Below are 10,000 nucleotides of genomic sequence, written 5' to 3'. Positions count from 1 at the left end.
GCCACATTCAGACAGACTGCCGGGGGGGGGGGGGGGTCATTACTGATCAATACATTAATCAATAATGAGTATAATCATGGGGTTGGCAGCATCTGTCGCTCCAAATGTTCTACATGTTTGGACCTATTTGTCAATTATTGGTTAACATCTTTCCTGTAGAGATTAGTTTCATTATCAAGTGATCATTTTCATCATTAATTGATTAGTTTGGTAAAATTGTGACTTTTTGTTCTTAAAAAAATGACTCAAACTGATTAATCAATTATCCAAATAGTCGGTGATTAATTTTTATTAATTGCAGCTTCAATTATTATTATTGTTGCTATGGCAACAGTGGAGGCTGCAGAGACTAGAGAGAGAGAGCGAGAGAGAGAGAGAGAGAGCGAGAGAGAGAGAGCGAGAGAGAGAGAGAGAGAGAGAGACTCCACAGACGTGTGGGAGGCGGTTAACAGCGGCGCCACCATCATGTGTGAAGACACACAACCAGATGATCTGAACACTTTGATTTCCTCAACAAACACTCTACAGCTGCAACAGCTGATTTAATAAACGATTATTATTATTATTGATTATCGTTTTGATAATTGCTTAATCGGTTTGAGTCATTTTTTAAGAAAAAAATTATCTGATTCCGGCTTCTTAAATGTAAATATTTTCTGGCTTCTGAGGACGTCGTCTTGGACTGATCAACTTTTTTCACCACTTTCCACAACTAATCAATTCAACAGTGAAATGATCGACAGATTAATCGATATGGAAAATATCTGCTATGTAACAGACTTGAAAAATAGGTCGGACATGTGGAGCACACAGACGTTTGTCCTGTTTTTCAACTGAAAACATTAAGATGGGATTAATTAATCAATTAATCAAGAAAACAATCAATAGATTAGTTGTCAATGAAATAATCAACAGTTGCAGCCCTGCTTGATACCATGTAGATTCTATAAATCTTTTTAAAGGAACTGAAAATGCAAATAACAGTTGAGTTGTCAGTGACTTGTTACTAATTAAGACTCAATAGTTTAATGATGACATCAGAGTTTAAAATCAATAACCCCTCAGGATGGTTTGTTCCAATAATAATATAATATAATGTGATGCTTCACACCACTGTGGGCGGAATTAACCTTTAAATAACGTGGAGCAGCGTGAGCTTTCCAGCTCATTTCTTTATGTGTGTTGTAATGATTTATTGATTTATTGATGGCGGCTATGTGCGTGCAGTGATGTCACTGAAGCAAATGTTCATATTCAAGCAACAAAACTAAAACCTGAAGTTCATCATAAAAGAATTACGTGAAACAATTTAAGTCAGCGTTTTTTATTACAGTCATTGTAAACAATATGACGTCACCATAGCAACATAGCATCAACGCTGCGTCCACACAGTCCTGAGCGCCTCCTCACCTGAGTGTGTCTGAACGCAGCCTGTAATGGGGGTGGGGGGGTTTAATCCCACATCGTCTGACTGTCTGCTGAAGCTCGGGGTTCAGTTATAATCTGTTATAATCTGTTATAATCTGTCTCAGTATGAACTGTATTTATGAAGGATTTTAGACAACAAAAAAAAGAATTGATGGAATGGGGCAGGAAGTTCCCAGGGTTGGGGGGGGTTGTGTTGGGTTGGGGGGGGGGTTAGGGGTTGGGTTGGATGGGTTGGGTTGGGTTGGGTTGGGTTGGGTTGGGGGGGGGGGGTGTAGAGTAGATCAGTGCCTACCTGTTAGCATGTGAGCATGTTAGCCTGTTAGCATGTTGTATAGAAGCTGAACATGTGTCGTCTTCTTCGTTGGTTTTAACCAATCAGCTTTTCTTGTTCAAAGATGTTTTTATTTTCATTTTTATTTTCATTTTAACCAAAACGCAAAACTTTATTTACAGCCTGATGAAGGTCAACAGAGACTCGCTGTCAGCTCTGATATAATAGATAATAATCAGTAATCAATAACTTTATATTTGTTTATAAACTTAGAAACATGAAGGAACCTGAAACATGGTTACCATGGAAATCGCTGTCTCCACTGACTGATGTTAATCCTGATGCTGAAATTGAGACCGCTGCAGTGATGAAGATGATGATGAATGTGATGAAGCTGCTCATCATCATCCTCATCAGTTAACCCTTTAATGATCTGAACTCCACCTGATCAATTTTCTCTCATTTCAAGTGTGTTTTACTAAAAAAAAAAAACTCTAGATGTCTTTAAATTTGCTCCAAACAGGAAGTTGGAGACCAAACGGTCACTGCAGCATGTGGTCAAAGGTCAAATCATTTCCAAACGTTACTTTGTCCTTTTCTGGTTGTGAAACTAAAATTCACATTTTCTACAAAAATAAATTTCATGTAAGATTTTTACAGTGTAAAACAGAACAGGTTCCACCAAACACTTCAACTGCCGTTTAATGATGTTGGGAAAATAAATTGATATTTTTGTCAAATAAATAAAAACATCCCAGAACTTCCACATCAGATGAGCAGGTCGGACTTCAACAGTTCACTTTTTATTTCACTTGTTTTTATATTTGTAAAAGTATTTTGATTCCCATTTGATGGAGGCCTACATTTAAAAAACTGTAAAAATAAAAACAATAATTGTTGCCCTGAGAAAATAAAAAGTGTAAAGATATTTTTTTTCATTGCGTTTTTCATGGTGAAGATATTAAAGGGTTAAATTGTTTTAAAGACGTGTTTGTGTCATGTGACTTACAGCTGTTATGATCGCTCATCTTTTATTTATCTTTGTGAAGTTTTTCAGCTTGAAATGATCTTTTTTCACTTATTTTTAAATGTTGTCAACATTTACAGACTGAACCCTGAGAGCTTTACAGGCTGGTCCAGGATCAGGTGTTTGACAGCAGTCTGAGGTTCAGACTGAGCTCAGGCTTTGTTTAAACTGATCTGTGGTCAGAAACATGTAGTTTTAGAAATGTTGGACTGAAATTTGTATAAAGATTTGATCAGAAAAAGAAAACATTGTATGTATGTTGATGTTTGTATTTGTCATCAATCAGCTGGAGATCATGTGACTCTCTGAATGATAAAGACTTCATATTTAAATTAGCATCCATGACTCATTATTTATTCAGTAATTCAGCACAATTTAAAATTGTTGTGAAATTCTGTACTGCACTGAAACACTACAGGGCTTTAATTTGAAAGGCATACAGGAAGTGTTGAGTTTGTATTAACAGAATGATGTGATGACAAAAATAGAACAGGACAAATAAAAAAATAAGGAGATTTTAAACTGAAATAAAGATGGAATTAAAAGCCTGTCTTCAGTAAAGGCCCTGGACACGATCTGAGTACAGCTGCAACACTCAATCAATAATCATTTACTAAATTAATCACCAAATATTCTTATATTTGATCAATAAGGTCAGAATAATCAACAGATTAATGAAAACAGTCAGTAGTGAACACAAATGAATCCAATCAGGTTTTGATGAATACATTTTCTCCTGGGACCCAGACGCTGAGTATCTGTCCATCAGGACGTCTGTGCTGTATCAGTCTACAGGACGGTGTTCTGTCCTGGTCTGACTGTGACGTCTTACACACGTTTTGCTTTGTATCATCGTGTCTCAACTGTTTTGACTTCAGATAAAATAAGATATTCCTTAATTAGTCCCACAGTGTGGAAATTTCCAGTATTACAGCAGCAAAGTCGATAACAAAAATATAGTAAAATCAATAAAATAAAAAGACAATAAATAACAAACAAGCAAAATAAAAATGGAAATACAGAACATAGGAATGGTAACAATATATATACAGAATGTTCTAATGTACAACACGACTCAGAGGAAATATGATTTTGCAGATTGAAGTTAGGAATTTCTGTACAGATGTTGCACACTGGATGATACATGATACATATGTATCATGTATCATCCACACCTGGATGGAATATTGATATTACACATAGACATAATAATGCACCTGACTGAACGATTGATTTTACACCTTCAGGTGAGTATTTCACACTTAAAGTACATTATAGTGCAGTTGATTTGTGTGTGTGTGTGTGTGTGTGTGTGTGTGTGTGTGTGTGTGTGTGTGTGTGTGTGTGAGTGTCTGTGTGTGTGTGTGTGTGTGTGTGTGTGTGTGTGTGTGTGTGAGTGTGTGTGTGTGTGTGTGTGTGTGTGTGAGTGTCTGTGTGTGTGTGTGTGTGTGTGTGAGTGTGTGTGTGTGTGTGTGTGAGTGTCTGTGTCTGTGTCTGTGTGTGTGTGAGTGTGTGTGTGTGTGTGTGTCTGTGTGTGTGTGTGTGTGTGTGTGTGTGTGTGTGTGTGTCTGTGTCTGTGTCTGTGTGTGTGTGTGTGTGTCTGTGTCTGTGTGTGTGTGTGTGTGTGTGTGTGTGTGTGTGTGTGTGTGTGAGTGTGTGTGTGTGAGTGTCTGTGTGTGTGTGTGTGTTGCTGAGTTCTCCGGTGCTCATGCAGCTGCAGTGATTGACAGCAGCTGTTAAAGGCAGAGAGGCTGCAGCTGGACAGAACCAGTGAGCCTTTGAGCAGGTGGAGAGCTGCATGTCTGCCCTCTGGTCCGGTCCGGTCCGGTCCGGTCCGGTCCGGTCCGGCTCGGCTCGCCTCGGCTCCATTGCTTCCTTGTCCAGTTCAAAGGTAATGATGCATCACTGGGTTCAGGTTTGCTGCTGCAGGTGGCAGCAGTGGTGTCCTGCAGTGCAGCGTCCCTCTGTGGAGCTTCCACAGGACAGCAGGACTCTCCTGCGGTGCTGGACTGGACTGGACTGGACCAGCTGTCGGTGCACTGATGTCATCTTTGTTTGTTTGGTGAATCCAATTGTTCGAGGCTTGGTTGTTTCTGTTTTGACATTCTGACTTATCCATAAACCGCCAGAAAAACACTGAATGAAAGAACTGTTTGCTTTACGATTTACCGCGCCAAGTTCAGTTTGTGTGGCGCCGCCACGTATGGATGGACAAAGAATTGTGTCAATTTGTGAGGACGGATTTGGGAAATGGAATATAATGAAGAAATAAACACACACCATTGACATACTTAATAATTTTATTTTGTTTCAGGAATCTAAATGTATGAAAAATAAAATATAATTTGTAACACAAATATGGACAATTATTTGAGCTTCCCCTAAACGTCTCAGATGATGCTTTCAGGGGACCCTGTGCCCTTTTCAGGTGAGCTGAGTTCCCCTTCTCTCCCCCGTAATGTCCTCATAGTATACAGGACATTTACACAGCAAAGACAAGAAATCATGACGCCGCTACGGAGAACAGGAAAGATGGAGGGAAATATAACCGAGTGTTCTGACAGTCGTCAAGGGAGGAAACAGCTGTTTATTTTTTTTAAGGATGACCAGAGTAGAAAAACGACTGTAAAGTGACATAAAACCTCAAGGTGGCAGTAAAGCGACATATTGGATACAAGCTGCCGTTAAATGTCCGAGAAATAGAAGAAGAAGAAGATGTTTTTTTTAAATCTTTTACTATTATTATTATTTGCCTCAGTTTCACAGAAATGCTGTGACTAGTCATTTTTATTTGTGTTAATCATTTTATTTTTTGTTTTTACCTTTCAATAATATTGCAAACAGTGTAAAGGTACACAGCAACAGGCAAACAACAACAACAACAACAACAAAACAATGAAGAAGAAATAACAGTATGGAGAGTATTACATAGTAAATCATAATGAGAACAGAAATCAGTTAAAGTAAGTGAAAAAAGTAAATAAAAAATAAATAAATAATGTATAATAATAAAATAAATGCATAAAGTACGTGAGAGTATGACAAAATCACTTTAACTGACACTACAGTGATTACAAATATTAACAGTTTTGATAGCTTTTTGTTTTTTTAAGGACTCAATTAAATATATATATATTGTTTAATTTCCTTCACTTAAACAAAGAATTGGGGGTTTTGGTTTGTAAATGTACATTTATGAATATGGAATTTACAAAGTAGTAATATTAGATTGAAAAAAAGCATTAGCATCTTTTTCTTGATACTTGAAACATCCTAATATATTATCATCATAATATAATATCTTTAAATCATAGTAAAGAGCAAAATCTGTAAAAAAAAAAAAAAAAAAAAAAAAAAAAACTTGTCTGCTATGTAGTTATTAACATCTTTCCAGAATTCATGTGTAAATGTACAAGACCAGAATAAAGAGCCGGTTTCAAGGATGTGATTCAGGGCAATTTATATTATCTTATATTTATATTACTTATATTTTTATTACTTATATTTATATTATCTTATATTTATATTACTTATATTTATATTATCTTATATTTATATTACTTATATTTATATTTATATTACTTATATTTATATTACTTATATTTATATTATCTTATATTTATATTACTTATATTTATATTACTTATATTTATATTATCTTATATTTATATTACTTATATTTATATTACTTATATTTATATGATCTTATATTTATATTACTTATATTTATATTATCTCTTATTTATATTTTACTTATATTTATATTACTTATATTTATATTACTTATATTTATATTATCTTATATTTATATTATCTTATATTTATATTACTTATATTTATATTATCTTATATTTATATTATCTTATATTTATATTACTTATATTTATATTATCTTATATTTATATTATCTTATATTTATATTACTTATATTTACATTACTTATATTTATATTATCTTATATTTATATTACTTAGATTTATATTATCTTATATTTATATTACTTAGATTTATATTATCTTATATTTATATTATCTTATATTTATATTACTTAGATTTATATTACTTAGATTTATATTATCTTATATTTATATTACTTATATTTATATTATCTTATATTTATATTACTTATATTTATATTACTTAGATTTATATTATCTTATATTTATATTATCTTATATTTATATTACTTATATTTACATTACTTATATTTATATTATCTTATATTTATATTACTTAGATTTATATTATCTTATATTTATATTACTTATATTTATATTATCTTATATTTATATTATCTTATATTTATATTACTTAGATTTATATTACTTAGATTTATATTATCTTATATTTATATTACTTATATTTATATTATCTTATATTTATATTACTTATATTTATATTATCTTATATTTATATTATCTTATAAATCTAGATCTAGAAGAAGAAGAAGTAGAAGAAGAAGAAGAAGAGGAAGAAGAAGAAGAAGAAGAAGAAGGACCTCCCCCACCACCACCCGTGTTGCGTCACGTCCCGTGGAGGGAACTTAACGCGGAAGTAGGTGGAGTCTGTCTGCAGTCCTGAGCTGGGAGTTGGCTGATCAGGAAGAGACGGAGACCAGAACCTGAGAGCAGAAGCAGAACCCCGGAGAACCAACACCAAGATCCGAACCACACAGAGCCTGATCCGGAGCCCGATCCTGACCGCGGGCCGCAGTTTGTCAAACTTTATCGAGCAGCAGTTCCGCTCCGTTAGCCAATAGCTAACAGTTAGCCTGCGTGCTAACAGGGAAGTGACAGTGTGTTTCAGGTGAAGCGGGCTCGAGCCGCAGGTGTTTTCTTCAGAGAACTCGGACAGGTGAGCAGCATGAGTCAGGTTCACCTCACCTGTTTGTGTGTCTGTGTGTGTGTGAGAGAGAGAGAGAGCTCTATTAGCATGCTAACAGGCTAACAGGACCACCGCCCTGTTAGCGTAAGGAGCTAACATGCTAACAGAACAACAAGACATCAGACTGAAAAATCAAACAGCAGAACAAACACGTTCAAATAAACTTTATTAATAATCTTATTTTACACTGCAGTGTTCCTGTAAATACTCAAAATAAACTTTATTATAATTAACAGACAGACAGACGTTCAAATAAACTTTATTATTTAATCTACGGACGTCTAAAGTAAGAAGATCACGTGATTATTGATAACTTGCTTCTGAGAAAACACTACGCGGCTGCAACTATTAATTCAGTTCATTATTGATTAATCTGTAGATTATTTTCTCACTTAAGTAATCCTGTCACACTGTTAATGAAAGTGATCGGTACAGGAAAGACTTGAAAATAGGTCCAAACATTTATTTTTTGTAGAAATACTGTATTGATCTGTAAAAAACAATAATCATGTTTGACTGATCTGATTTCAATCCTCAAGGTTTGATCAGAAATCTTTTTACAGATTCAAACTGAGTCACACTTCAGTGTATTTTTCAGGTGTGTCGAACTCAAACTGTGTTCCTTCATGTTCTCAGTGAGAACACCTGTTGAAATAAACGGTCCTTTAAATCAGTCACCTCATTCTGATTAAAGATGGTATGATAATACCACAATTAAAAGTCCATCATGTGATACTTATCACCAGCACTATCATAATGATATCATTATTATTATTATTATCATTGTTGTTAAAAATAGCAGCCAATCATGTAAAACACAGTCATTCAATCTTTGGTGATAAATGTTTGAATTATGTAAAACAGTACGTCCCTGCGCTCGACCTGTTTTCACATGTTTGGACCCATTTTTCAACTAGTGTCAATCTGGCAATAATTTTTCTACTAATTGATTAGTTGTTTGATCCATAAAATATTTAAAAATGTTAATCAGAGTCCAAGAAGACGTCCTCAGATGTCTTGTTTTGGAGTGTATGTCCATGGGCTCCACCTGTGATCAATGTGGCAACAGAAGGACGTTAATTTTTCATTTTTAATCTGTAATTTTAAAGTCTAAACTTTCTCTGAGTCAGAAAACATACAATAATTCACAACTTCAGACAATTTAACAACGTGATAAAATCTTTAACTAACAATACCTGCTGATAACAGGTGTCAAAATGTGCCATCATAATCATCTTTGTTTTAAAATAGATTTTTTTAATGAAAATGTTAAAGTTGTGTCCCAGATGATTTAATCAGGCATTAAAAAGAGTCAGCTGTTCTCTAAGGACCTGTGTCTCACTTCCTGGTTTAAAAAAGTCAGGAATTCTGCTCAAACTCTGGGAAACTTTATACTTTTAGACAAATTCATTCAATAATATTTCTTTCAGATGTGTCTTAACCATAACACGTCGTTTCTGTGGTCCTGCTAAATCAAAGATCAATAAGAATTATGGTTTAAAAATGTGTATTTTGATTCACATTAAGAGACTCTGAGACACTTTAAAAAAGAAAATGGCTCGACTCAGTTTTTAGGTCTGACAGTGTCGACGTCTACATTTAATAAAGCATTTAATCAGCAGGAGAGTTTGATCTTTAAAGTATATTTTACAGTTAATATACAGAACGAGTGAAATATAAAATACGTCTTACAGTCCAGGATGTTAATGAGGCTTTTTGTGATGTTTAAAGTCTAAAAGTAGGAAAATACTCAAAGACTGAGTACAATTTATAAATCGCTAAGATAAAACATTGAGAAATACTGCATGTTCTAATAATCAAATCATAGTTTAATGTCTCAGGACATTTGACATCAGAACATGTCAACAACTCAACTGTGTCCATTACTTTCACTGTCGATCAATCTATTGATTATTTTCTTGATTAACTAAATCCTGTCAAATAACTGTAACTTGAAAACAGATGTTTGGACAAGACGTCCAAACATCTGTTTTCAAGTTACGGTTATTTTCATTATCAGTTAATCTGTCAATCATTTTGATTGACGTCCTCAGAAACCAAACAATATTCTCATTTCAGAAGCTGAAATCACAGAGTTTAGTTTTTTTTTTTATAACTCAGAACTCAGAATTGTTTTCCAAATTGTTGGCGATTGATTTTAATAATTGATTAATTGTTGCAGCTTTACTAACATGGTGATTTTTCAGGGCAACTGTGGTATGACTAATGTTACACAGATCAAATATTAATAATTAGTTAAAGCGGTGAGTTTTTCTGGTGCTGAACGTTTAATCAACCTGGCGACTTATCGTGCTCGTCCCTCGTCAGACAGACAGAACGCCTGTTGGGACTATTTTCAGCAGCGGCGGGACAACAGGAGTCAAAATAAA

At 34.2% G+C, this 10,000-nt stretch overlaps 2 protein-coding genes across 4 annotated transcripts in view; both read left to right on the top strand.

Annotated features, from left to right (window-relative positions):
• The window catches only part of arhgef2b (rho/rac guanine nucleotide exchange factor (GEF) 2b), a 35,463-nt gene extending 35,439 nt beyond the window's left edge, over positions 1-24 (top strand). For both annotated transcript variants that reach the window (XM_084714257.1, XM_084714258.1), the window contains exon 22: positions 1-24. This exon is cut by the window's left edge and continues 407 nt beyond it. The gene's annotated coding sequence lies outside the window, so the exon portion shown is untranslated.
• A 7,244-nt stretch (positions 25-7,268) lies between these two features.
• The window catches only part of LOC146304132 (uncharacterized), a 12,258-nt gene continuing 9,526 nt past the window's right edge, over positions 7,269-10,000 (top strand). Inside the window, exon 1 of one of the 2 annotated variants that reach the window (XM_084714246.1) lies at positions 7,269-7,580. The gene's annotated coding sequence lies outside the window, so the exon portion shown is untranslated. The remainder of the gene's footprint in view (positions 7,581-10,000) is intronic. The other variant, XM_084714244.1, reaches the window with a different exon arrangement.

This window comes from Lutjanus erythropterus, unplaced genomic scaffold, assembly GCF_056507025.1.
Source record: "Lutjanus erythropterus isolate fLutEry1 unplaced genomic scaffold, fLutEry1.hap2 Scaffold_170, whole genome shotgun sequence".
In the NCBI taxonomy this organism is placed as follows: domain Eukaryota; kingdom Metazoa; phylum Chordata; class Actinopteri; order Lutjaniformes; family Lutjanidae; genus Lutjanus; species Lutjanus erythropterus.
This window is presented reverse-complemented; position numbering and strand designations above follow the sequence as displayed.